We start from the raw sequence: 26,644 nt of genomic DNA, 5'->3' as shown, positions 1-26,644 counted from the left end.
CATCAGGGGGCGCTGTATGATTGATATTGTGGTGAAACCCATCCCACAAGAAACTCTGAGGACCGTGGTACTCCTGGCAGTTTCCTGTCTGTGAACCTTGTTGCGTTGTGGGAAATAGCTGTTTACAGCTGTTTCCAACTGCCAAAAAAGCATGCAGCAGCTACATCACCTGCCAACAGTAAAAATGTCACCATGTAATAAATGTCAGAAAGTAAATCAGGGATTTAAAAGATTTTACAATGGGCAAACACTGACTAAATCATTTATACATAATTATTGTAAAAATGAAGCACTTTCTTTATTACATTATTTTCACTGGAGTTCCTCTTTAAGTCAACCAACCAAGAGGAAAGGATGGATCAACTGGTTAAGGTATTTCCATCTGTGTGCTTCCCATGACAATGCTACAAATGCTTTTGTTTTATCATATCATAAACATGCTTACTCAGCTCATTTACTAGATTGGGTAAACCTTAGCCCTGGTGCACACAATTTTGATTGGTTAATAGCTGACCAATTTTACCACATCTGTGCAGTATAATGGCCAACGGACGTTGAATACTATAAACGATGGTATAGTTTACGAGGAAGTGGTAAAATTGGCCAACCATTGACCAATCAAAATTGAAAGTGTGTACCAGCCTCAAGGGCTTATTTCCACTATGTCAGAATTCCAGACGCTATACGCACATAAACAATGTATTAGTACTGACAGTTCACTGAAAATCATTGGGCTGTTTTCACCTGTGTTTTTTTGTGCATGTCACTGTCCAAAAATAAACTGACAGCATGCAGCAATTGTTCAGACACCATGCACGTTCATTCACTAAGGAACATGGTGCAGCCCTTGACAGCATGTGTGTGTATATCGCATACGAATGCACGCATTGTCCGGAGCACTCAATTTTACCCGCACATTAAAGGACAACTGTAATGAGAGGGATATGCAGGATGCCCTATTTATTTCCTCCTAAGCTATACCACTTCCCTGGCAGCCTTGCTGATCTCTAATACTTTTAGCCATAAACCCTTAACAAGCATGCTGTAGATCAGATGTTTCTGACATAATTGTCAGCTCTGACAAGATTAGCCACATGCTTGTTTCTGGTGTGATTCAAATACTGCTGCAGCTTAATAGATCAGCAGGGTGGCCAGGCAACTGGTATTGTTTACAGTCAATGGGAATCATTAAAAAAACAAACAAAAAAACACAGCCAGATACTTACAAAAGGAGAGGGAAGGCTCTGGGTCCTATAGAGCCTTCCCATTCCTCTCTCGGCCCCTGTTCTAGCCCTGGCTCCTGGTTTTTGCTCTCTCTGCTGCTTCGGACCACTCCATACTGCGCAGGTGTGAGCAACCTCTCTTGCAGACTGGGACTCGGCTCCCAAAAATTATCGATCGAAGTCCCCCGCGGCAGGGAATTCAAACGAGGAAGCTATCGCTGTAACGAGGGGACCGGGAGAGGAGAGGGAATGCTCTATAGGACCCAGAGCCTTCCCTCTCCTTAGATAAGTATCTTGCTGATTTGTTTATGTTTTAAATGACATTGACTTTAAACAGAAATAAATATGGCCGCCTCTGTATTCTTCTCACTTCAGTAGTCCTTTAATTTTTTTATTGTTTATTTCATTCTAGTTGACATGTAATGGTGTCAGTGGTCTAAGGCTTGGTTCAAGCTAGAGAAAAAATGCTAGGATTTAGTGGGTGGAGGCGCAGGCAGGGCCAGGAAATGGAGGCACAATATTTCCAGACACCACAGACCTTGTGGATGTAAATGGAATCAGTGCAAGCCAGTGGGAATAGACAGTGTACATTCTCCCTAGGCTGTTTTTTCCTTTTGTTCAGTTTAAGGCAGAATCATAGAGCTATCATTGGATTGCAAACGACCAATAGGAATCCTCCCTGGCACCAGGGAGGATTCTCTTTGGTTTACGGATGAATGGTGGACCAATGAGAATCCTTGCTGTTGCTAGGGAGGATTTCCACAGTTTTTTTTTTTGCATTCCAGTGGTTTTTTACAGTATTGTTTACATCCTATGCTTCCAAATGAGCCTATCTGCCATCTCTGCCATGGCAGTCACGTGACACAGGGGAGAGATCAAATTACAACTTGTGATTAAACACAAATAAGGGGGAATTAAACAGGATGACTCTCTAAATACATACAGGGTGCATTTCTCTATGTTGTCCTTCTGTCCTGTGCAAGAGTTCAAGTCCACTTTAAGGAAAATACACAAACAATTCATGTTCAGCATTGTGACCAGGGGCGTAGCAATAGCCATAGCAGCCATAGCAACTGCTATGGGGCCGTGGAGAGGAGGGGACCCCAGTGGTACTTGATGTGTTCACTTTGTTTCTCCACCCTCAGACTTTGTCTCAGTGCCCATGGACTACACACAGTGTACATTGCTTGGAAATGTAAATTGCTTACTCAGCTCCTATCCATAAGGTAGGAGCAAGAGGTATTGCTCAAGAGTGCCTGCATCTGATGGTCCCATAAAAATTTTGCTATGGGGCCCCATAGTCTCTAGCTACGCCACTGAGTGTTACTGCTGACAAAAGTACCCAAAAGTACTCTCTTGTTTCAAAGCAAGAGTGCTACAGCACAACATTTCTCAGAAATGTGTATTTTGATCTCTGATTGCCTATACAATTATCTTTTTACAATAAATATTTTTACTTTAAAATGTAACAAATATGTACAGAGTGACCTGATATATTTAAAGGCAGAATATGAAGGTGCCATCTTAATTCCCTTGTGAAAAATAAAACTTGCATGCACAATATGCATGCAGTCAGCTTTCCTAAAACATCTGATACACACTTCTGGATCAGTGGCTGACAAAAGTACTACACCGAGGGCTTGTTCACATCTAAAATCGACATCGCTGACGGCAGTGATTTTAGTTTTTGTGCACGTTTTTTTCCCCCCTCCCGGTGTGCTTACCTGCGTGCTTCGATTTTGTGTAAAGCGCTTTTCAAAGCACTTTTGCAGAGCGATTTGTTTTTTCACTGCCTGACGCAAGTCAGAAAGTGAACTCTTTGACCCGGAAAAGAATAAATACAATATAGTTATTCTTAAAAACGCTTGGGAAATTGCTATACCAATCGCTTTTTCAAGCGTTTTGCGATTTACCTATACCTTCCATTGAGCAAAAACGCTCAGAAAATGGTACAGGCAGCGCTTTGCTGAGCGGATTGGAAAAGAAACGCTTAGATGTGAACACTCTCATAGGGAATCGTTGTACAAACGCTTTTAGAGCGATTTCGAAAATCACCGGTGCTTAAAAAAGGGTGAAAACGCCCTAGGTGTGAACAAGCCCTGAGAGAAACTGCTATTAGGCCTTGTTCACATCATAAATCGCAATTGCTGACGCCAGTGTTTGGCAATTTTGTGTATCATTTTTTTTTGCGCTTCCCGGCGCTTGTACAGCGCTTTTCTAAGCGCTTTTGCAGAGAGATTTGTTTTTTCACTTCCTGACGTCAGTCAGAAAGTGAACTCTTTGACCCAGAAAATAATAAATATAATGTATTTATTCTTAAAAGCGCTCAGGAAATCGCTATACAAAGCGCTTTTTCAAGTGCTTTGCGATTTCCCTATACCTTCCATTGAGGCAAATCGCCCTGAAAATGGTACAGGCAGCGCTTTGGTGAGTGGATCGGAAACAAACTGCTCATATGTGAACACTCTCATAAGGAATCATTGCACAAGCGATTTTAGGGCGATTTTAAAAATCGCCGGCACTTAAAAAACCCTGAAAACGCCCTTAGTGTGAACAAGACCTTACAGTCCTTATTCTAAAAATGTCCCTTCCTTGGCTGTTACTTTGACACTATTCCTTTAAAGGACTTCCGAGGCCAGACATGCAAAAATAGATCATTACCTGAGTGCTTTTTAAACCCATGGAGGAAGCCATCGGCATCCTCTGTTCATTTCCGCCGCAATTATTCATTTAGAACTGGCTCCAGGTCGGGTCCCGACCCCACAGCACGGGTCATTTCATTATTCCCCTCCAAAGATGGCCGCCGAGCTGAGCCGCGGCTGCACAGTACGCATTGACGCGAGTGCGGCTGCGCAGCTCTTAGTCCTCCTCCAGCCGCGCCTGATGAACGCACAGGAGGACACAGGGAGCGAGTACGCGGCTGGAGGAGGGCTGAGAGATGCGCAGCCGCACTTGCGTCAATGTGTACCGTGCAACCACGGCTCAGCTCGGCGGCCATCTTTGGAGGGGAATAATGAAATGACCCGTGCTGTGGGGTCGGGTCCCGACCTGGGGCCAGTTCTAAGTGAATAATTGCGGCAGAAATGAACGGAGGGCGCCAATGGCTTCCTCCATGGGTTTAAAAAGCACTCAGGTAATGATCTATTTTTGCATGTCTGGCCTCGGAAGTCCTTTAAGGCAGTCCAAGTCAAAGAACCAGAAATAAAGCCCTTTACGCACGTTAGATGAAATACAACCACCTTTGCAGAGAATCCAGTTACTGTACAGCAGTCCCCCGATCCCTTGGCCATTTGGCAAGCCAGCCAACAGCCAAGAGCATTGTTCTCTTAACTCACCCAGCTCCCATGTGACTTCACACCCGCGCTGAGCTGTCAACCCTCCCCCTTCCCACATAGCAACATTACACATTGCTGTGCTAGCCTACAGGCTTTTTGCTAGCCTACAGGCTAGTAACACGTCTGTACAGTGTCGGCCCTGCAACATTGCCCAAAGGATCAGGTCCCGATTCCCACCAGGTGACATACCATGTACGTGTGCATGAGGTTTAAAGTGTACCCAAGGTGACATGTGACATGATGAAATAAACGTTTTATGTGCAAAACATATCAATAACCAGGCTGTTTTACATGTTTTATTTTGCTGCCTGAAAGAGTTCATTTTTAGGCATGGAAGTAACAGCTTCTGTCTTGTCGGTACCTTGTCAGTAATATAGTAAACACCACTGATAAGCAAATTACAGCCATACAAGTTTTCCTGGCAGAATACAACTTCTGAGAGCATGGGGGGTAGAAAAAGATCAATAGTTAACGTATTTTCATTTAAAGACATTTAATAGGCTGCCACTGAGCAGAGAGAAAACAAAACATCAATAGTTAAATGCACTTATTTGCTAAAATAACAGTACTGTAATATACCCTCATGACATACATATTAAAGAGCTGAGTCCCTAAGGCAATTATTTATGCCTTTTTTTTTTACGTAAAAAAAGCCACTGTCACGTGTTCCTCTTCACTAATCCCAGATGTGTAAATCGCGCCACGTAAGAGCGGCAGGCAAGCCTGGATTTACCTCATAGGAGCCTATAGGCACATATGTCCTGGCACTTTAGATTGTGCCATCCATGAACCTACAAATCCCCACCCTCAATTGCACCCAAAGTGTGCTGTCTTTCCCAGTTGTCACTTCTCCCTTACTTCCCTTAGCCTAGTACAACAGAGTAACCAAGCAGCTCAGGGTGACCCAAACTACTAGGAATGTATATGGGGATAAAAGGAACCAAAAAGCCCTCCTACTAAAAAAGCAAAGCCTAGTGTAATTGCCTTCTTAAAACAGAAGGAAATTTGCAAAAATTCAGTTATAAATGAACAGTTGTGGTTACCCACAATGCACACCTACTAAATATGCAAATTAAATATGGGTTTGATATGGCTGTATAAAACTTAAAGCTATAGGCTTGCTATAAACCAGCGGTTCTGGATGCTTGCTTGGCTTAACAAGGGCGAAAAGGGATAATTTGCATATTTAGTAGGTGTGCAATTATTGCAAATTTCCTTCTGTTTTAAGAAGGCAATTACACCAGGCTTCCCTTAGCCTGTCATAGGTAGCTACAGATACCCATTAGTATTAGTTATCCAGAATACCATCAATTTCAATTAGCTAGAGCTACCCCCAATTATTAGGTAGGTAGAAGAACATCAGTATTAAAGGGAACCTTAACCGGCGGGGGGAAAAAAATCACTTACCTGGGGGCTTTCCCAAGCCTCCTGCAGCCGTCCGGTGCCCGCGCCGGTCCTTCGGTGCCCTCCGGTCTCCCTCCGCCGCTAAGTTTCGTTTTCGGACGACTGCCAGTCGTCCTCGGGCCTCTTCCGCATTCCTCGTCGTAAACTGCAGTAAAGCGCGTCCGCATGACGCCAAACGTGTCATGTGCATGACGCCAAACGCGTCATGCGGACGCGCTTTACTGCAGTTTACGACTAGGAATGCGGAAGTGGCCCGAGGACGACTGGCAGTCGTCCGAAAACGAAACTTAGCGGCGGAGGGAGACCGGAGGGCACCGAAGGACCGGCGCGGGCACCGGACGGCTGCAGGAGGCTTGGGAAAGCCCCCAGGTAAGTGAATTTATTTTTCCTCGCCAGTTAAGGTTCCCTTTAAGTAGCTAGAGGTGGCCCTGACTGAAGGGAGATCTGGTCAGTTGAATGCCAAGAGCGGGGTTAGTAACCTCTCATTTACACTCTCATCAGGACTCTGCATAGGGAAGGAGGCACCAGGGGAGGGGAGTGAGCCACCTTTCCATCATCAGGCGCTTGTAGGCACGTGCCTACAGTGCCTCATAGTAAATCCAGCCCTGGCGGCAGGTGCGCGCACACGCTCCACACTGATTGACAGGACATACGGTACGTCCTGTTTGTATTAGTGAGGCACAATCTGGATGTACCGGTACATCCACATTGCAGTAAGAGGTTAATATTAGATACTGTAAGTGACAGCTACATAGGAAGAAAATTGAAGTGCATTTTATTCTGGAACAAATGTACATTTTATATATGAACATTATGTTTTAGTTTTTGGACCTGTAAATTACACTTTTTTCAAATGAAAGTAAAGCATCTGCTGCACCAGTTCATCTGTGTTCTCCTCTTCAGTGATATACAGCTGCCACTGCTGTATATCCCTGCCCTGCTATATGGGTGACATCACTCTGGCCACACACAGGACAATAGGTCAAACGATCATGCTTGAACTTAGATTTTGTGTTGGCAGGAAATCTAGCGTTAAATCTTTCACTCACAGGGAGCAACAGATATCTCTACAAAATTCAAAGTTTGATCCTTTATTTTGTATCTTGAAAGGTCTGTATAAAATATTGAAAGAATTAAAGGGCAGCTGAAGTAAGAGGTATATGGAGGCTGCCATATTTATGTCCTTCTAAGCAATACCAGTTACCTGGCTGTCCTGCTGATCCTCTGCCTCTAATACTTTTAGGCTACTTGCACACCAAGACGTTGCGTTAGGTGCTACGTTAAGGTCGCATAACGTGCACCTAATGCAACGTATGGTGGTGCGGGAGAGGACGGTAGAGTGAGCCGCGTTAGGCGGCTCTATCCGTATAAGGTCTCCCAGAGTGGCGCTGATTGGCCGGCGGGACCACGTGATGCGGAGCGAGACACTCCGCATCACGTGGTCCCGCCGGCCAATCAGCGGCCGCCAGTGCAGTGAATATTAAGTAGCCATGTGCGTGGCTACTGTAGCTGGCTCTCCCCGCCTCCTCTCCGCCCCCCACTGAGCATGTGCAAACAGTCTAACGCGGCTATAGCCGCTCTAACACCGTAGCATGCCGCACTTTCTGAACAACAAGCAGCGTTACATGTAACGCAACGTGGGCTGTGTGAACAGCCCACTTGTGTTACATTGCTGTGCGTTGGGGGAGCGTTACAGGCGCACTAACATGCGCCTGTAACGTCTTAGTGTGTAAGCAGCCTTAGCCATTTAGACATTAATTGTCAGATCTGGCATGATTAGCTGCATATTTGTTTCTGGTCTAATTCAGACACAACTGCAGCTAAATAGATCAGCAAAGCTGCCAGGCAACTGGTACTGTTTAAAAGGAAATACATTTTTCAGCCTCCATATACCTCTTGCTTCAGGTTCCCTTTTAAGAGACACTGAAGCCAGGCTAAATTCCCTTTTTTAACTTGTATTTACAGTATGTTCATCACTATAACCCAAGCTAAACCGACGATATCCCACGGCAAAACGAGGGGTTAATACCCTCCAAATCCCCTTTGTTCAATCCGGGGAGCCCTTCCTGAATGAGGCAGAGCTTAGGGCTGTAGCTCTGCCTCTCAGCGCGTCAATCCCGGCAGATCGCTGCCTCTCCCCGCCCCTCTCAATCTGCCTTCACAGAGATGGGCGGGGGAGAGGCAGAGATCCTCGCGGCGATTGACACGTATGGAGGCAGAGCTGCAGCTCATAGCTCTGCCTCCATGAGCAGCAAAATCCACAAGCAAGAAAGTCATGGATTTTGCAGGGGGGATTTGGGGGGTATTAACCCCTCGTTTTGCCGCGGGATAGCAGCGATTTAACTTGGGTTATAGTTATGAACATAAATACAAGTTAAAAAAGGGAATTTAGCCCGGCTTCAGTGTCTCTTTAAGTACCTTTAGAGATGATCGATGAGATGCACATTATTTTTGGCTTGCATGCAAACTTAATGCAATTTGCATGCAGCTTGGAACTGGGCCAATCAAAGGCTACCAATTTGGATTTGCCCAGTTCCAACTTGCAGACAATTTGCATGAGAACTACAGGCAAACCAGAATCATGTGCATCTAATTGACCATCTTTGTCCAATTGCTCTGCACATAAAAGATGAATCACTGATTGAAAAGCAAATCAATATTTTATTAGACCTTCTAAAACTGCCTGTGTGTGTATGCAGCATTTAGGGGGCTGGATTGGCAGATGGCAGTACATCAATGAGGAGGAGAGGACCACCAGAGAAGAGATACAGCAGGTTTGTTCCTTTTAAAGTCCTTTCACGCTGAAACCTTGCGTTGTAAGGCCTCTTTTCCACAAACTGTTTCTAGGCAATGAAATGCCTCTCAAACTCTCACAACTGCTCACTGCTGCCTGGTAACTGCTTGTCGCTGCCTTGTAACTGCTTACTGCTGCCTGGCAACTGCTTGCTGAGCACACAGCTCAACAGTTTGTGGAAAAGAGGCCTTACTGACACTGCTTTGCGCACTGTAACAGTTCACACGTCAACAGTTGCGCTATGATGCAACTGATTCCATTGTTACAACACAGAACATGCAATGCGTTGCTAGAAACACAGATTGATATGCACAATGTTAGGCAATGATGTTTGTGGTTGTGTTATACTGTATGTAATAATGCAATGCACTGCAGTGCCCAAGTATGGAACTAGCATCAGGCCGGTTTCACCTTCGGTTGCCGTGAGGTGCAATTGGCTGATTGCACTGCACCGCAACATCAAAAAAAGCCTATGGAGATTACTGCGGCAGTGAGCTGTAATGGACCAATAAAATGCACAAACTGATGCATTTCTATGGTCCGTTTACAGGCTGCACAAATCTGCATTCAATTATTAACAACGTGGATTTACTGTATCTGCATCTCATTGGCACTGGACAGTATTTAACATTAATTGCGCATGAAATAATAATTCAAAAATTACTGCTGTAACAATCAGTAAATCTTCAGCAACCCCTTACTGCTTGCATACTTTCTCTCCCCACCATGTCTAAAGCAGAGTTGTCCAAGTTCAGTCAATGATGGCCATATCCATGCCAGTATTTAGAGATGGTCATGACCATTTTACTTGTTAAAGAGGAGCTGTTAGGTATAAGGTCTCAGAGAAAATAAACACATATATCAGTAGCTAAAGATTGGCTGTACTTACATTACATATGCATTTCACTGTCCACGTTTGGATTTCACAGAATTTGTATATAGTATATGCAGAGAATGATGCTCCTGACAGCCCATGGCAGGTTCCATGTTTGTGAAGCCAAATGTGTCGTCATGTCCTGCCTGCTTCTGATCACAGAACAGCTCGTACAGAATAACACAGTGTGCAGTGAATATTAATGAGCCATGTGGCTAGGAACAATAGCGGACTCCTGCAGAGTAATCTTCCCGGAGATTTATCTGTGCTGTGAGTTTAGAAGCTGCTGAAACTTGATCCCGTCTTCTCCTTAGCAGCCGAGGGGAGGGCCCCAGAATGCTTTGCAGTATGGAATGCGGCTTGCGTCCTCCTTAGGAGCTTAGCTTTGGTGATAAGCACACATTAAATGTAAGAGAGATTTTTATCTTTAGTAATGTCTTTTGGCTTCTGTCTAAACTGTTTAACACAGGAGAATAGAGGTTTAAATTAGCTTCTGCAGCCTGACAGTTACTCTTTAAAACCCACATGCCCTCATTCAATTCCATCTGTTAGGCCTCCTTTCCACGGACCGCTGATAGGCAGTGAAATGCCTCTCAAACTCAACAGCTCACTGCTGCCTAGTAACTGCCTGTTGCTGCATGATAACTGCTTACTTCTGCCTGGTAACTGCTTGCTGAGTACACAGCTCAACATTTCGTGGAAAGGAGGCCTTAATTGGAGCTGTACTAAAAATATGTGAAAACCAAGGCCTGGGTGACTAGACTTGGACACCTCTGGACTAAGGCCTCTTTTCCACGGGCAGTTGAACTGTGTGTGCTCAGCAAGCAGTTGCCAGACAGCAGCGAGCAGTTACCAGGCAGCAGTGAGCAGTTATTAGACAGCAGCAAGCATTAGTGAGAGTATGAGAGGCATTTCACTGCCTATCAACTGCCCATGGAAAAGAGGCCTAAAGCAACACCTAATGCTATCAGAGGTAGAGCTTCATATGACACACCAATCACTCTATCTCCTGCATGCAAGGTTCAGACTGAGGCCTCTTTTCCATGGACAGTTTATAGGCAGTGAAATGCCTCTCAAACGTTCACAACTGCTCACTGCTGCCTGGTAACTGCTTGCTGAGCACACAGTTCAACTGCTCGTGGAAAAGAGGCCTTAGACTGGGATTGAGCAGGCAGCTTTGGGTCTCTGATGACAGGAAGAATTTTTGTATCAGGCATTTTCCTTTTTATTTACAAAACTGTAGAGTTTTCTAAAAAAACAAAAAAAAAAAAAACATATATGCATAATTAAATGAAAATAATATTGTATTAAATGCACATAAGAATCTATACCTGAACTAGGGCTTCATGTGTGTGATGCAGGAAGTATAATGTAGCCAATTTTAGTCTTCAGCTAAGTGCCAATTGCTAGCTGATTTGCTCCTGGCAGCATGCAGAGGAAGTTCTAGTAAGAAAGTGATCTGCAGGAGCACCTGTTATCTCTCTACCCTGATGTCCTGAGGTTTCATAAAATAACTAAAGAAATGTTCATTATCAACTCGAATAAAAAATTAAAAAAAATAGACACCACAATCAGCTAACATTCTTCCCACTTCTGTCCTATGCTGTTGAAGCAATCATACAGCTGATGCATAGGCAGATCTTTCCTTAAGTTGAACTAAAGATGAACATGTGCATGCTCTCCAAATAATCACTAAGCAGGATTGAGAGTCATACAAGATGTAATTCTTGTGACTCTTAAAGGACAACTACAGTATAGCGAAAAATTGTAATACATTACCGTAATTAAAATCCAATACATACATTTAAAATGTACATTTCTCCTAGCGTTAAAATGCACTGTAAAATACTTTTTCTCCTGTGTTGCTGTCACTTACAGTAGATTTTAAAAAGCTGACAGATCTGACAGATTTTGGCCTAATCCATCTTCTAGTGGAGGTTTCATAGTATTTCCCTTATTCTTCCCAAAAGCACTTCCTGAAAAGAATCTATACTAATATTCCGGAAATTCTCCTACTCGTTTGCACACTATGCTGGTAGTTGGAAAGCGCAACTGCCATTCGGTAAGTGGTTTTGTAAATAAATACCCGAGTCCAAAACATGTCAGATCTGTCAGATTTTCACTATCTACTCTAAATAGTGCATTTTACTTTGGAAAAAAAATGTACATTTTATATGTATATACTTTACATTTTACAATTTTTGTGATAGTTGTGCTTTAAAGTGTTCATAGCTTTTAGTGGAAGATCAGAACTCACTGAGTTATTCTTATAGCCATGAAAGGCATACCAGATAATATCATCCCTGTAAGTTGTGGTACCCTGTGCATTTATTAGTACAGGGTACTGCACTAGAGACATGACTAATTACTTTGTGAGCTATAGAAATAAGAGTCAGCATAAGGTATTTGATGCGTCTATTGGAATTTTCTAGCTTAGTTATTGCAAAACAAATGGGGAAAAAAGCACCTTTCCCAAACTGTATTATCCCTCTTACTCCAACATGCAACATGCTCAGGAAGGTAGAGCTTGTTGTCATGGGACTATACTCCTTGGCAAAAAGCAACTAACGGCATTTAACTTGGTAGGGTTTCCGTCAAAATGGGGAAATTCAACTAACACAGAGAAGAGCCAGCTGCAAGAAACTGTCAAGATTCTTCGTCAAAATAGTACATGTCTTCCTCACGACCAGAAGAAGTGGCCCAAGACTGGGATCCTAAGGAAGAGCCCAAACACCTCCTAATGACATACAGAAGAAATAAATTATTCAATTTTATGTTTCTATGATCGCTTTGTTATAGAGGCAATTGGATAGGGCTGTAAACCTCCATCTGTCAATTACCAGGTATCCATTCTGGTCAGGGGGTGGCATTAGAGCTCCCATGTCCAACTGTAGTGAGCATGGTGCTTGCGAGAGGCTAAGTGCTTTCCCCCCTTACAAGGATTTCCAAATGCTGACATGGTGAGCTGGAAACAACAATTGATGGGATTCCACATGCTCATGGGGTCTCTCTCTCTGTGCAATAAAAAGCCCTATAGCTGTGGGACAAGGATGAGTACAACGCATTAGGTAACCCTCATGCTGTTTTTTTCCCCCAAAAAAACTGAGCTTGACCTTTAATTATTTTTTTTACATTGCAAGAGCACAGTTTCGTTGTGCAGTTTCAGGTTAGACCTACTTCAGGCAGATATCTTAAATATGTATGTGCTAATTAGATACATTATTATACAGCGTAAATGCTATAAGGTAGTGGTGGGTAGGATGGAGGCGCCCAATGTGCGTTCTATTTTAGTATTTTTAAATACAAATAAAAAGTTATATAATAAAAAGAGAGGTAATTGCTTGACTCTCCAGAAGATATGACACCAGTTCAACTGGAAAAATAAGTTTTTATTCAAAAAGCAATCTGACAACGCATTTCACGGGTAATGGCCCGCTTCCTCAGGAGAATACAAAAAGCCTTGATAGCATATTGTATTGACCTGAGGAAGCGGGCCATGACTCGTGAAACGCATTGTCAAATTGCTGTGCTCTAAAATCGAACGCACATTGGGCGCCTCCATCCTACCCCCTACCAGACAGACCTCCTTTGGAGGTAATAGCTGTGCAGTGTTTCTGGGAAGTCTATCGTTCTACAGGAGAGCGACCAACCATTATCCAGCAGGACCTAGAGTACAGAGCAGGGACAGTTAATTCCCTGCAGGCTACCTTTGTGAGTATAGAGTTTATCCTCCCTATACCTAACGATACTGCACTCCCGGTCTCTCTCTACTTCTCACCTAGGTATTCTTGGCCCTTACAAGAATCATCAAAGAAAAAAGCCCTATAAATGCTGTAAGGTTTGTTATTGTTATAGTTATGCATTTGTTTAGTTTACAATTCACTTGCAATTGTTAATAATCCTGTTTCTTCTTTCTTTTTCCCAGAAATCTAGCAAAATGGAATATTAGCATGTCATTTGAATCACAGTCTGTCTCTAATCATGATGTAAGCTGTAACGGGTTGCCCAGCAGAGATCCCCCAGAAGGTTAGAACAACATATGACATGATCCACAAACATCTCTATCTAGGCCATGTGAAAATGGTTGTAGGATGACTTGGGACTTTTTTTAAACCGGCTAGCTGATGTGATGGATTATTGAAGTTCCAGAGGTGTCAGAGGAATGCAGGAGGTCCTGGACAGCACATGTTTCAGGGATGATCACACATTAGCTCTGTTACTATTTTTGCACAATTTGTCTACTTTTAAAAAGCTGTTTGTTATTTCTGCTTTCAGTATGAATGTCATGACATAGTATTAAGTAGCAAATATTTTTTAATGGAATGTTTTTTCTATGCAGTCTATATGTAGTCACATTTGCCTTGATCCAATCTACTAGTTCCACTTTTGAATTGGAATTGAGAGAATATCAATTTCCTGTAGACTGATTTTTATAGTCAGTGATATGCAAACAATTCTAACTTGATGTAAAAGTTAATGCTAATGTTATATGAATTAATGCAGCTTGAAAATGAACCAATCAAATGCTGCAATGTTTCATTGGACCACTTTCAAGCTGCAAATATTTGCATAAAATTACTATAGAAATCACCATCAACTCAGAATTACTTGCATCTCATTGACCATCCCTAGTGGCTTTAGCCTGTTTTGACAAATCTATTTGGAAAAGGAATGACAGAATCAGGCAAAGAGTCTTAACTGGATTATATAAAGATTAATAATTTTGTTCTGCATTAGTATTTAGATGCTTGTAGTCAATGAAATGGTGTATTAGCATCAAAAGAATGGATGATTACCGAGTCGTAAATGATGACCACCCCTTCCTCTTTCGTTAGGCTGCTCTCACTGGCCAACTGTCACTATCTCTGGTCTTGCGATATTATACATGATTAATGCACACTGGATTAGTGACAGTTAGTCAAAGGGACATCTTAAGGGGCCCATACACCTATTTTCCCGCCGATATACGGCCGATTCGATCACAGTGATCGAATCGGCTGTGAAATCGTTGCGCACACCGCTGACAGAACGATCGATTTCCGTCTGACATCGATCGTTCCCGTCGATCCGTCCGTGTGGAAGATTTTTCTCGATCGCCGGCGGGTCAGGAGTGCGTCGATAGTGGCGTTCGAATGCCCGACGACCGACGCAATACAGCGGGTATACATTACCTGTTCCGGCCGGCGCGAGTCCCCTCTGTCTGAAGGGTTGGGTGCAAATTACGACTCTGGCCAGAGTCTTACACTATAAACTGTACATAGGTTCACTTTAAAATGCTGGTTATTAAGTAGCTGTAGGAGACTAAATAATGAAGAGAGAGTTACAGAAGTACAAGTGACCATCAAAACTGACAGTGGTTTTAAAAACTCAAAAATTCAAACGTTTTCTGTTAATGTATGATCCTGACATTTTACTTAAAAACCAGGACTTTCAAATTTATCTTGCTACCACTGATGAGGTAAATCAGTATATTTTCTGATCAGGCAAAGAGAGTTCATCCTTTTGAAAACCCCTCCTTATAAAAACTATTGCTAGTGAACATATGAGGAGCATTATGTACAGAACTCCACATTTCTAGCATTGAACAGAGGGAAACCCTGAAATGGAACAGGCTTTCGCTAATTTTAATTAATACGGTAATTCAGTATTTAGTGAATGTGTGAACGTTTTCAACCATCATTTCAGACAGAAGATTTTTTTTTTGTTAATTTACTTATTTATTGTGGAGCATATGAGCAATTTTATCTATTCATTATTAAAAGGAAGGTGTAGTAAAACATATGGTTACACTGAACTTTACATAAAGTAACTTCTTAGCACATGGCTGGATATTACAGGTAAAAGTAGACTGGATTCACTTCTCTTAATTGCAAATTGCTGAATCACTCCAAAAATGCATGTGGGAATATTCTATAAAGCGCAAATATTAAGCAAAATACTTAATGTGCTATTTTTAAAGATGAAAATCGAATGGCTCAACTTTGCAGTTTACCCGTATTATTATTTCAAAAGATATAATATTACATTCTATACGAAATACGTTTGCATATATTTTTACTTGGTCATTCAGAACCTGTTAAAATGATAACATGCTGCACAATACCGGTTCAAATATACTTTTTGTATCTGAACTCTAAACAAGTCATATTTGGTATTACATCTATTGCCAAAAAACATCCCAGAGTTAGTATGCTAAAATATACTTTATTATTCTTTTTAGAAGCTTGAATACCAATGCCTATATCATTTTGCATGTAATTATGCATAGATTGCATTTATACCACATTTATAAAAAGATTAAGCATATAGCAAAACAAATAAAAATTTGACAAATAGCTAAGTCATTCATCCTTCTATAAACTTTGTATGACAGGAAAATCAAAATTCACAATATTTAATTACCGTAGTTGTGTTCCCCAAAAATGTTTATGTAATTTTCCTAAGAAACCTGCTCTTTAAATATAGCTATATATGCTTGTACATCATACATTTTGGACTAATATATATATATATATATAATATGTATATATATATATATATACACATTTGCTCTGCCATTTGTTGTTAGGGTAGAAAAAGACATACAGATGTTATGTTATTTCTAAGTTCCATAGCTACAGTGGAAACAGAGTTTCCTACTTACAGAACAAAGCCTGCAACGGTCAGAATTCCATTGTCTTATCTTTCATGAAGTATTAAATGTAAGGTTCTTCTGACTGATAAGTGGTTTCTACACAGTGAAATCCCTCCTAAAATATTTAGCTGACTGCTGGACTCCTGGCAGAGCTTCTGTTTTGGGATCAGTCCAGAGGTATAAGCGATGACGTTTATGTTAGTAAAGGATGGAACATTCCCTGCTGCTAATGGCACTGCTGAAAAGAGGATGAAGCCTAATCTTTCAGCTGTCTCTATTGTTTATGTGAGCTATGTTATTACTTATAATTATGTGAACAGATAGGCAGAAGTTACCAATATGATAAGTGCCCCATAATAGCAAGTTGATGGCGACATTGGCGATTACATGCCAGTGACACAGAGCTTTCCAGTAAGTAAGCTAACACATTGCTGATGCTGCAGGTTCGGCCGAGGGCTGGGCAATAGTATCATTATTCAGCCTCTCCTTGTAAATGGCCAGGGTGATAAGGTACAAGAAGCTAGTTGGGATAAACAACAGTACGGCTGAACAAATAAGCCAGCTCCTGTTCTGACCTTAAACTTGTTTTATATCACATGTAATCCTGTCTATAAATGATAGTCAGTACTGTATTTTTTGGACTATAAGACTCACCTTTTCTCCTCCAAAAGTGGGGAAAAAAGTCACGGCGTCTTATAGTACAAATGCAGAGAGTTCCTGACTTGTGAACCTCCAACCTGCCGTAATGCTGGGGATTCCCTGTACTGTGCCCATGCAGAGGAGGACACAGGGGGACAAACGGACGACACAGGGGGACACAAAGTGGCATAGAGGAGGACACAAGGGGGACAGAGGAGGACACATGGGGGACACGGGAGGACACAAGAGAGACAGAGGATGACACAGGGAGACACAAGAGGTACAAGGGGCCATGAGGTACAAAGGGGGCATGATCTAGATGCCCCTTCACCATGGATGCACCAGGTTTAGTATATATTTTTTTTCCCTGGTATTTGTCCTCTAAACCTAGGTTCATCCTATGGTCAGGAGCATCTTATGGTCCGAAAAATATGGCAAATATTAGTGAAATAAATATGGTGCTATATATCTGGAAACCATCCTGATCACTGTTTTTTGCTTAGCTAAACGGAATAAGCGAGTTTATTCTCAATGCATTCAGAACACTTAATCGAATTGATTGAAGTCCCCAAAGTCTCCAAAGTCACAAAACTTTATTTGTACAGAATGATTAAAACATATTGCTGTAAAACAGGGACAGTCTGCTTTTTTGGGCTCTTGCTCTTTATCAAGCCGTCCAACTGGACAAATAAAGTTTTTGTGACTTTGGAGACTGTGCAGACTTCAATCAGTTCAAAGTTGTGAGGATCCTGATGGTACCCAGTGGAAGGTCAAGCACATCTCACCCCGTTTAGGGGTCTTGGTCCTTTGAGATTAGATTTACCTCCAAAAGTGAAAAAAAAATAAAAAAAAAATAGAAAGTTGGCTGGGACAATTCAGATATATTTTTACTCAGAAATGCTACTAGTACAAGATACTGGGAGCTCAACGGTAACAAATATTTGGAAGATATTTCTTATGTCCTCTTGCACAGTCGTTTTGACCACATTCACTGCCATGGATTAGTTGGAGTTCGGAAGATTGAATTCAGAAACCTGAATTCTGCTGCACACCACAAGTGGACAGCATCATAGGGAGGTCACTTTCTTGCGGTTCACGCTCGGCTTTTGTGTGACTCCGATGCTTTCTCCTTCTGGCTTCTAAAGAGGACCCCCGTGACCCTGTCCATTTGTTCGGGTGCTGAAATGGGTTGTGCGCCAGGATTTGGGTTTCAAAATTCAACCTCCTAAATTCAAAAACCAACACTCTTTGTTTCCAAAGGGTAGCCTAGATTCAGTAAATCTGCAGAGACATACAACAAGCACTACTGACAGCAGAAAGTACTTTACAACACAGCTGCATGCTAAAGTCCTATTCTGACCCATACCATGCAGTAAATTCTAAATATTATGCAAATATAACAACATTAAAGGGAACCAGAGACGAAGCACCCTTATGTATTTTACCATATATATCAGTAGGAACATTAAAGAAAACACCTACCCTGCTCTGTTTCATTCTTCACTTTTCAGCTTGCTTCTTATCAGCCCTGATAAAATCCCTGCCTGAGCATTCAGTCTGGCTTTGCTATAATGACTCAGCTATAATGATTGCTGAGGGCAGGCTTGGGCTTGAAAAGACACCATAAAACACAGACTCAGCTATAATGATTCCTGAGCAAAGCCAGACTGAATGCTCAGTCGGGTATTTTATGAGGGCTGGTAAGAAGCAAGCTGAGCAGTGAAGAATGAAACAAAAAGCAGGGTAGGTGTTTTCTATAATGTTCCCACTGATATATATGGTAAAATACATGAGGGTGCTTCGTCTCTGGTTCACTTTTCTCACAGTGGTAGAAATAACTATTCCAATTCCCTCACCAACTCAAAAAATCCTTGCACCCCAGCCAGGGCACTGCAAGGAGATGGTATGTTCTCCCCATGTCTGCGTGGGTTACCTCCAGACACTCCGGTTTCCTCCCAAATTTAAAAACCTACAGATATATTAATTGGCTTTCCCCCTAAATTGACCCTAAACTATAATGGACTAGGGACTAGATTGTGAGCCACTCTGTGGGACAGTTAATAAAAAGACTATATACCCTGTAAAGCACTGCTGAAGATGTCAGTACTATATAAATACTGAATAATAATAACACACACTAACTAGCCACCATTCCACAGTACAATGGATGCTGGGAGAACAAATGTCCGTGTCTTTTACAGGGCCTGGGTAAGGTATATACCAGATGAAGAAGGCATCTAATAGGATACATTTAACCACTAAGATGCCTGACTGGCTCCCTTACTCATCCCAAGCTACTGATTGCAGATTAGGGCATTATTGGATAGCTGCTGACCTCGCAAACTCTTTCTTACATATCAGTGTTATTAGGTTCTTACTAACTAACCAAATAACCTGTATTAAGGATGACTGACTTTTATCTGAATTGGCAACCTATTTGAAGTATGTTGAATATACAGGACCCCTGTGATCAGCAACCCTGCTACACTGTCTGCCCCCTGTAATATTCTGGTTACCATTGACTGAGAATAATATGACAACTGGTGATTTTGGGGTTTCAGTACTTTCTGAGTCTCTACTCTTCAACAAGTTTGCAGCCAATAAAGACAAGGAGAATAGAGAACATGTTAATGTTAATGTTTCAGCTAGCAAGCCTGATGCATGTATTTGTGCCATATTGTAGGCAAAACAACAGCCCAAGCTGATGACACACACTTTAAAATAAAACATCCTTTGTTTATTTATTTAATACCATTAGTGAAAAACTATTCAGTGTTACCCACTTCCTGAGGTTTAAAATTCTCAGCACGTGAACTTTTTTTTTTTTTTTCCTAAATGAAATCGCCTCAGTCACATTTTGTGGAGAGTTTGATTAAATGTATTTATTCTGATAGGGTTTGGAAAGTTTAGAAATGGAGGGTTTTGCTCCTTATTAAGTGGATTATGCGTATGCTGGGATGTCAGGATAACTCATGATGCCCCCTATTGAGCAAAGGCCTAAATACTAAATAAAAAACGTTTTGAGGTAGAAAAGAGGGACTCATTTAAGACACTCCCCTGTCACACCCCTAATCACACCCTCATCACACCCATAGTCACACATACCACAACAAATTCATTAGCAAAATATGTAGTTTTATCATTCAAAGCACACTGTTCCTTTCTATTATCATTGATTTTCCTTCATATTAATGTTTAAAAGAAATACAGTACATTCATGTAAAGGATGGGAATAAAGTTTAGAGGCAATTAACTCATTCCGCATCACTGCATCGTGTATCTCCGCCCCTCTGGACTTCATTATAAACCCAGAGGCGTAGATGCACGCATCTTCAGTTCACAAGCAGGGCCCGCTCGAGCCTGCGACCCCTGTGATGCCAGTGATCAAAGTGAAGGTTAACACACAAACAAATTACTTCCTGTGTACTATTTAGTACACAGGCAAGTGTGGGGACATCTAGTTGACAAAAAAATAAAAATACAGACCACATACATACAAACTACATGTAAATTACCGCTACATAAATAAATCCTCTATTATTTATTAACCCTTTTTTATCCCCCTGCCCATTATTATCAAAATAAAACACTTGCAAAATAAAATAAAAAAAGTGACAGCATTAAAAAAAAAAAGTACATAAATAGTTACCTTAGGGAGTTTTTAATATGTATGTCATTAGTGTATATGACTGTTATTTTTGCAAATAAGGGCTTGTAATTATTTATATAGTATAAAGAAGCATAAGGGGGGGGGGGGGGACACCCTTATTTCCAAATAACATATTGTCGCCATACATTGTAGTAGGGACATAATTTAAATGTTGTAATAACTGGGAAAAATAGGCAAATAAAATGTGTGGGTTTATCTATCCTAGCAGATTTTATTTGAAAACTATAATATCAGAAAAGTAAGAAATTATTCATTTTTTCATTTTCCTTCTTCCACCCTTTAGAATGCATATAAAATAAAATAGTTCTTAGCAAAAAGTACCACTCAAAGCCTAATTTTGTGGTGAAAAAACAATGTAAAGATCATTTAGCTGTGATAAGTAGCGATAAAGTTATTTGGCGAATGAATGGGAGAAGTATGAAATGTGAAAATTGCTCTAGTTTTTAAGGGTAAAAACCTTAGTGTGGAAGTGGTTAAACACATTTTTCAGTCCAAAATATTTGGCCCTCTAAGTAAGGGACATATGGGAGTTATGCCTGGCAGCAGAATTCTGATGAAGCTCCACCAGGCCCGGGATAAGGCAGAGGCAAGAGAGGCTCCAGCCTCTGGGCGCAATGCAGGAGGGGGGCGCACAACTCATTCAGCTATCATTCCCCTACTGTGTTTGAAGCAAGGAGAAATAAGAAAAGGGGATACATGGCAATGACAGATAACTAGAGATTAAGGTGTTGGTGGTGGGGTAGTGGGGGGCCCTGGGTCACCTCTTAGTCTAATAGTAATCAGTGTGTGATGGCTGGGGTGGGTGGGATGGAGGGGCGCACTTTGATGCCTCAGCCTTGGGTGCTGGAGGACCTTGTCCTGGCTCTGCTTGGCACATTTGAGCAATGACGGCCTTCTTTTCCCTTCTGGTTGAGTGAACCCCACAGAATGTCTTCAGTTGAAAATAACTTTTCAGCACTCTTTAAAAAAAATACCACAAAATAGGTGAAAAGTACTGAGTATTTTCTGAGTATGTTCTTGCCTGCTGGTGGTTTAAAAACGCTTGATCAATACAATATAAAAATATAACCTAGGAGAAATCTTAGGAGCAAAAATAAATTGAATAAGGGCCTTAGAGAGAGATAGAGAGCATCCAGTGCATGGACACAGAGATGTGCAGTTATCCCTCTCCACACACAACAATAAAGAGATTGGGGACAGACTGGTCCTCCCTGCTCCTGGGCCCCATAGCATCTGCTGTGGCTGCCATTGCTGTTGCTACACCTCTAGCATCAAGGTACAAATGATGTGATCACATTTAACTGGAGTATTGCTTCACCAAAGCTTGGCATATCAGACAGCTGCGAGCAGCTGAGTATGCTTTTCCCAGTACTGATCTCATGCCCAAAGCTTCTCTTGCTCTCTGCTCAGAAATAGCTTACATGCAATGTGTGTGTGCAGAATGGGCAAAGGCTAAACCATGTTAAAGTAAGTTGTTCCCTTGCCCTTTTGATAGGATGAACCATAATTCTGCAATGCAACTGTACAAGTAGGCAAACTAAAACATAGTAGAGCCATTAAAGAAACATTAACACTATTCTGGCAGAATGCTCTACAAGAGATTTATTTTTCATCAAACGGTTGTGTCATCTAAAACAGCCATCTTATTTGGCGATTAGTATCAGCTGCATTTTCATTTTTCAACAAAAGGTATTTTTTTTATCATCACACAAAGTGAACCTGTTGAGTTACAAATCCAGACTACAGTATTACATTATTAAAATTAACCATCATCCTCTAATTATTTCTAATACCAAGACGTCTTTCAAAGAACGGCCTGTCAGCTGCTCCGTGCACTAGCCAGGTGCTTGCTAGCCCTCGGTACAGGCAGTGCTGGTGCGTCTGCTGCATTGAGTCACATTTGAGCGTGGCCACACTTAGTGTTGGCTAACTGCACCATGCGTAAGTCGCTAACACAAGCTGGGTTACAAACATTCGGCTGCTCAGCATCCAGCAGATGGGAAGTTTAAATGCTCGACAAGCATCTGCCTGTGAAAGAGTCCTTACTTTTTTCACCTAACTATGCCTGATACTAACTATCGGTCTAAAACTATGTTAGGCTCAAACCACTGAGCACTGTTATGCTTTATGCTGCTCATACACATTCAATATCTTCCTGATATTGCTCTCACACCTCCTATTCTACCTTGCACCACTAGAAATTAGACAAGATTTCAGTGGGTCATGCTGCCCCGCCCCTGCTAGCTTTGTACTGCACAATGTAGGACAAAGCCATGGGAACCTAGATTGCATACTGCTGCTGCCCATGCTACAACCCCCCACCACACCCCTAGTTCCCAACACTGGCAATGAGATTAGTGGATATACCAAATCAATTTTTGATCAGTAAAATGATTGAACATCCATGAGCATGTTGTCTTTTTATTATTTTAATGGAAATTTTCACTATCCATTATCTATTGTGAAAGTTAGAGGCAGAAGTGCAGTGTTGAGAAAAGTTTCATGCATTTAAACGTTTACTCTTCAAAGTTTAAGAATGCTGTTCCCCAGAACAACACTATCCTTGCTAAACCAACATTACCGATGTCAAGAAGTTTAACAAGTTGTATCACAGTAACATACCTGTGTCCGCTCTGGAGCTGCTGATGTTTCACACTACAATTATCTTACTGACAGGAACTAGTAAGTGGAAGTGATTAGGCAAACTGGAAAACCTGCTTCCGCAGGGCTGTGCAGACCCGCTCCCCATGTCATGAATGAGTCATGGCCGTAAAACTAGAGACCAGGAACCTGATTCAAATACATATGTCACAACTTCACAAGTGTTACACTGACACACATGGAACTCGCATAAATGGAAATGCCAGGTTCAATTGCAAGTGGATAACAAATACATGACTTGGATGACCTCGCATACAAGCGGTAGCACACATTTATTTTGTGAGTCAATGGTGTATTTTTGCTGGGAGAAGCATATTTCTGGTTCAAAAATGGGCAAGAACACTTTCACCTGCCCTCTCCAGGTGCAATCAATAATTCAATTCCAGCTGGTTGAGGTCTAGTAAAACATAAAATGTGTGGAAGGTCACACTTAGCAGAATCACATGAGTTTTCCAATAAGTTCTTTAGGGAAAACTCATGTGATTCTGCTAAGTATGACCCTGTCCTTTGTCAAGTGATCACTAGTTTTTGATTATTTTTTTTTTAAATAAGAACAAAGGAGTTAGTTTAACTGTACATCTCTGATAATCTTAGTGGACCTTATCTATGCATGCCCATTCGGATGTGCTCATTCATGACAAGCATAGTCAAGTTGTCAAATATATTTAGAGCAGGGGCATCAAACTCAAATACACAGCGGCCTAAATTGCAAACTTAGACCAAGTCGCAGGTCTAGCACAATGTCTAGTGGACATCTTTATCTCTTGGTGTCTAATTGCTCCCCTCTCTGCTCTATATAGTTCCCTTGTGTCTAGTGCCCCCTCCCCTTCTCTTATACAGATTACTGGTGTATAATAGCCCCCTCCCTCCTCTATACAGTTTCCTGGTGTCTAGTGCCCACCAAATCTTCGTCCAAATAAATCACCCAAAAAAAAGCATGCTGGTGTAAGATCACCATGCTTTAACACCTCCAACATCTTTGTAGGACTCTAGCAATTGGTGAGGAATGCATAAACTCTAGCTAGCAATTGTAAATGGATGCCATCATATTTATATAGCTGGTTACTTTATTGCCTAACTTATTAGGATTGAATATGCCAGAAAACCGTATACAATCATTCGAAATATTGAACAGAACATACTTAGGGATGGTTAATGAGATGCAAATAATTCCGTGTTATGGCAGATACCACCTTGTATTGTGGGAGCATAACATGGTACGGAAGCAAATAGCTACTGTAAGTGCTCCATTAGGAATAGCTAACAAATGATATCACTCTCTATGATCTATTTGTAAGGTACTTTTTCGTGTTCTGGTATCTGAACTCTCCTGATTGGAATGCCAAAAGCATTTTTCGGCATCAGTATTCTCTACACAACAGTTCATGCCTATGTGTCAGCAGAGTTGTCCTATTTAAGAGCTAGCAAACTAGTGAACATTATAAACATTATGTTTATAAAGGGGGCCCAGCTTCCAATTTCCAGACAAAGTAAAGTCACTACAGTATGTTGTAGCTCCCACTCTTAAGTCAGATAATGGCCCTGATTCACCTAACAGCGGCAAGATTGTTGTGCGCAGGCAGCCCATGGCAATTTTACCGATTCTAACACCGGAGGAGCACTGCCACTAACCCATTGCCACCACGCAAACACGTTACTGTATAAATATATGACGTTTGGGAGGGAGACACCGTGTTATTTTCTTACGGTACCGCCACACCGCCAAATTTGCACTGTGAAGCAGGTTTATTATTTTTGCTATGTTATCTTTTCCAAGAACACAATAGAAAAACAGGCCTTCAGGGATTACCGTGTTAGTACACGGCAAACCCTGTCTGGCATCCGGCCAAACAGAAAAGTGATGCTCACTTCCTGTTCTAAAGTACGCTTCCGCACATGCGTGACGCAGATAACTGCCGCAGGTTTTTAAGATGAACACGTGTTACCATAGACTTACATGACTTCCGGCCTGACACAAATCGCCACAGGTTGCTGCAGGAGTCGCCCGGTAATGTAGGCAGGGCTGCTCAAATCCGACCCGGGAGACATCCGGATAGTTGCTATCCGGATATATCCCAGGAAAGCCGTGTGGGGGGGGAGCTTAGGGGGGGGTCAATCTTACTACAAAGACATCTTCTTCGGCTCCGTACGTGTCGCCTCCCATCATGCGTTCCAAGCGCCGCATTCGCCCGTCACGTAACTACAAACACTTCCTCCTTCCGGGTTGAAGGAGGAAGTGTTTGTGTCACATGACTGGCGAATGCGGCGCTTGGAACGCTTGGTGGGAGGCGACGCGTACGGAGCCAAAGAAGATGGCATTGTGGTAAGATTGACCCCCCTAAGCCCCATCCCCCCCCCCCCCCCGCACAGCTTTTCTGGGAGATATCCGGGTAGCAATTATCCGGATGTCTCCCGGGTCGGATTTGAGTAGCCCTGAATGTAGGTATTGAATGGCGTTAGATAGGGCACTTCCAGTGCAGCATACCGTAACGTGGGGAGTGTGAACTCCCCCATAGATTAACAGTAGGCTGCGTCGGGGTGCGGTAAATTTACTGCACCGCCTCAGTGGGAAAGGGCCCTAAAGGGGAACTCTTCACTGGGTTGGGAAATGTTTTTTATAAAAAAGTGATTTCATTGATTGATTGGGGTGTACTCCTCCTCCCATTTACCCTTAAGGCTGGTTTCACAGTGGGATGTTACAGGCGCACGTTAGAGCAGCTTGTAACGCACCCCACCGCACAGCAATGAAAAATCAATGGGCCGTTCACAGTGCCCACGTTGCGTTACACAGTAACGCTGCGCCATTACACAATGTACTGCATGCAGTACTTTGTAAGTGGCAGAGCCGCGTTAGACTGCTTGGACATGCGCAGTAATGTTGGGGAGGAGCAGAGAGCGGCCAAGCACATGGCTAATTAATAATCACTGCACTCAGTGACGTACAGTGTTTACTTCCTGGAGCGGCCGCTCTGTGCGGCGATTGGCCGGGCGGGACCACGTGATGCCGCATGCGTCCAAGAGTGTGCATCACGGCATCACGGACGCCAGAGTGAGCTGCACAACGCGGCTCACTCTGACGTCCACCTTAGAGAGTACCAGGCGTTGCGTTAGGGGCACGTTATGCGACCATAACGTCCCCTAAAACGCAACGTCCTGGTGTGAAACCAGCCTTAAGGTTTTTTTTTTTTAGTTAAAACAGAAGGAATTTACAATGATGCAGCATTGTGAACATCACAATGCACCACTACTGAATATGCAAATTATTTCTTTATGACTCTGAAGTAAGGCTTGCATCCAGAACAGTTGGTGCCTAGCAAACCTATGGCTTTACAGAGCCACACCAACCCCACAAGCAGACAGCCTGTTTCGCACTTTTGGTCCTCGTCAGTGCATGGCAGGGATTGATATGG

The 26,644-nt window shown here is 42.2% G+C and overlaps 1 protein-coding gene and 1 long non-coding RNA gene across 2 annotated transcripts in view; one reads left to right on the top strand and one right to left on the bottom strand.

Moving 5' to 3' along the window:
- Positions 1-26,644, bottom strand: part of SYNPO2L (synaptopodin 2 like) — a 118,480-nt gene that overhangs the window by 22,578 nt on the left and 69,258 nt on the right. The gene's annotated exons all lie outside the window — the stretch shown is intronic.
- Positions 10,537-26,644, top strand: part of LOC137536071 (uncharacterized) — a 31,538-nt gene continuing 15,430 nt past the window's right edge. The window contains exons 1-2 of the long non-coding RNA XR_011024515.1: positions 10,537-10,603; positions 13,556-13,656. This is a non-coding gene — a long non-coding RNA (uncharacterized lncRNA). The remainder of the gene's footprint in view (positions 10,604-13,555; positions 13,657-26,644) is intronic.

Source organism: Hyperolius riggenbachi, chromosome 10, assembly GCF_040937935.1.
Source record: "Hyperolius riggenbachi isolate aHypRig1 chromosome 10, aHypRig1.pri, whole genome shotgun sequence".
Taxonomy (NCBI): Eukaryota; Metazoa; Chordata; class Amphibia; order Anura; family Hyperoliidae; genus Hyperolius; species Hyperolius riggenbachi.
This window is presented reverse-complemented; position numbering and strand designations above follow the sequence as displayed.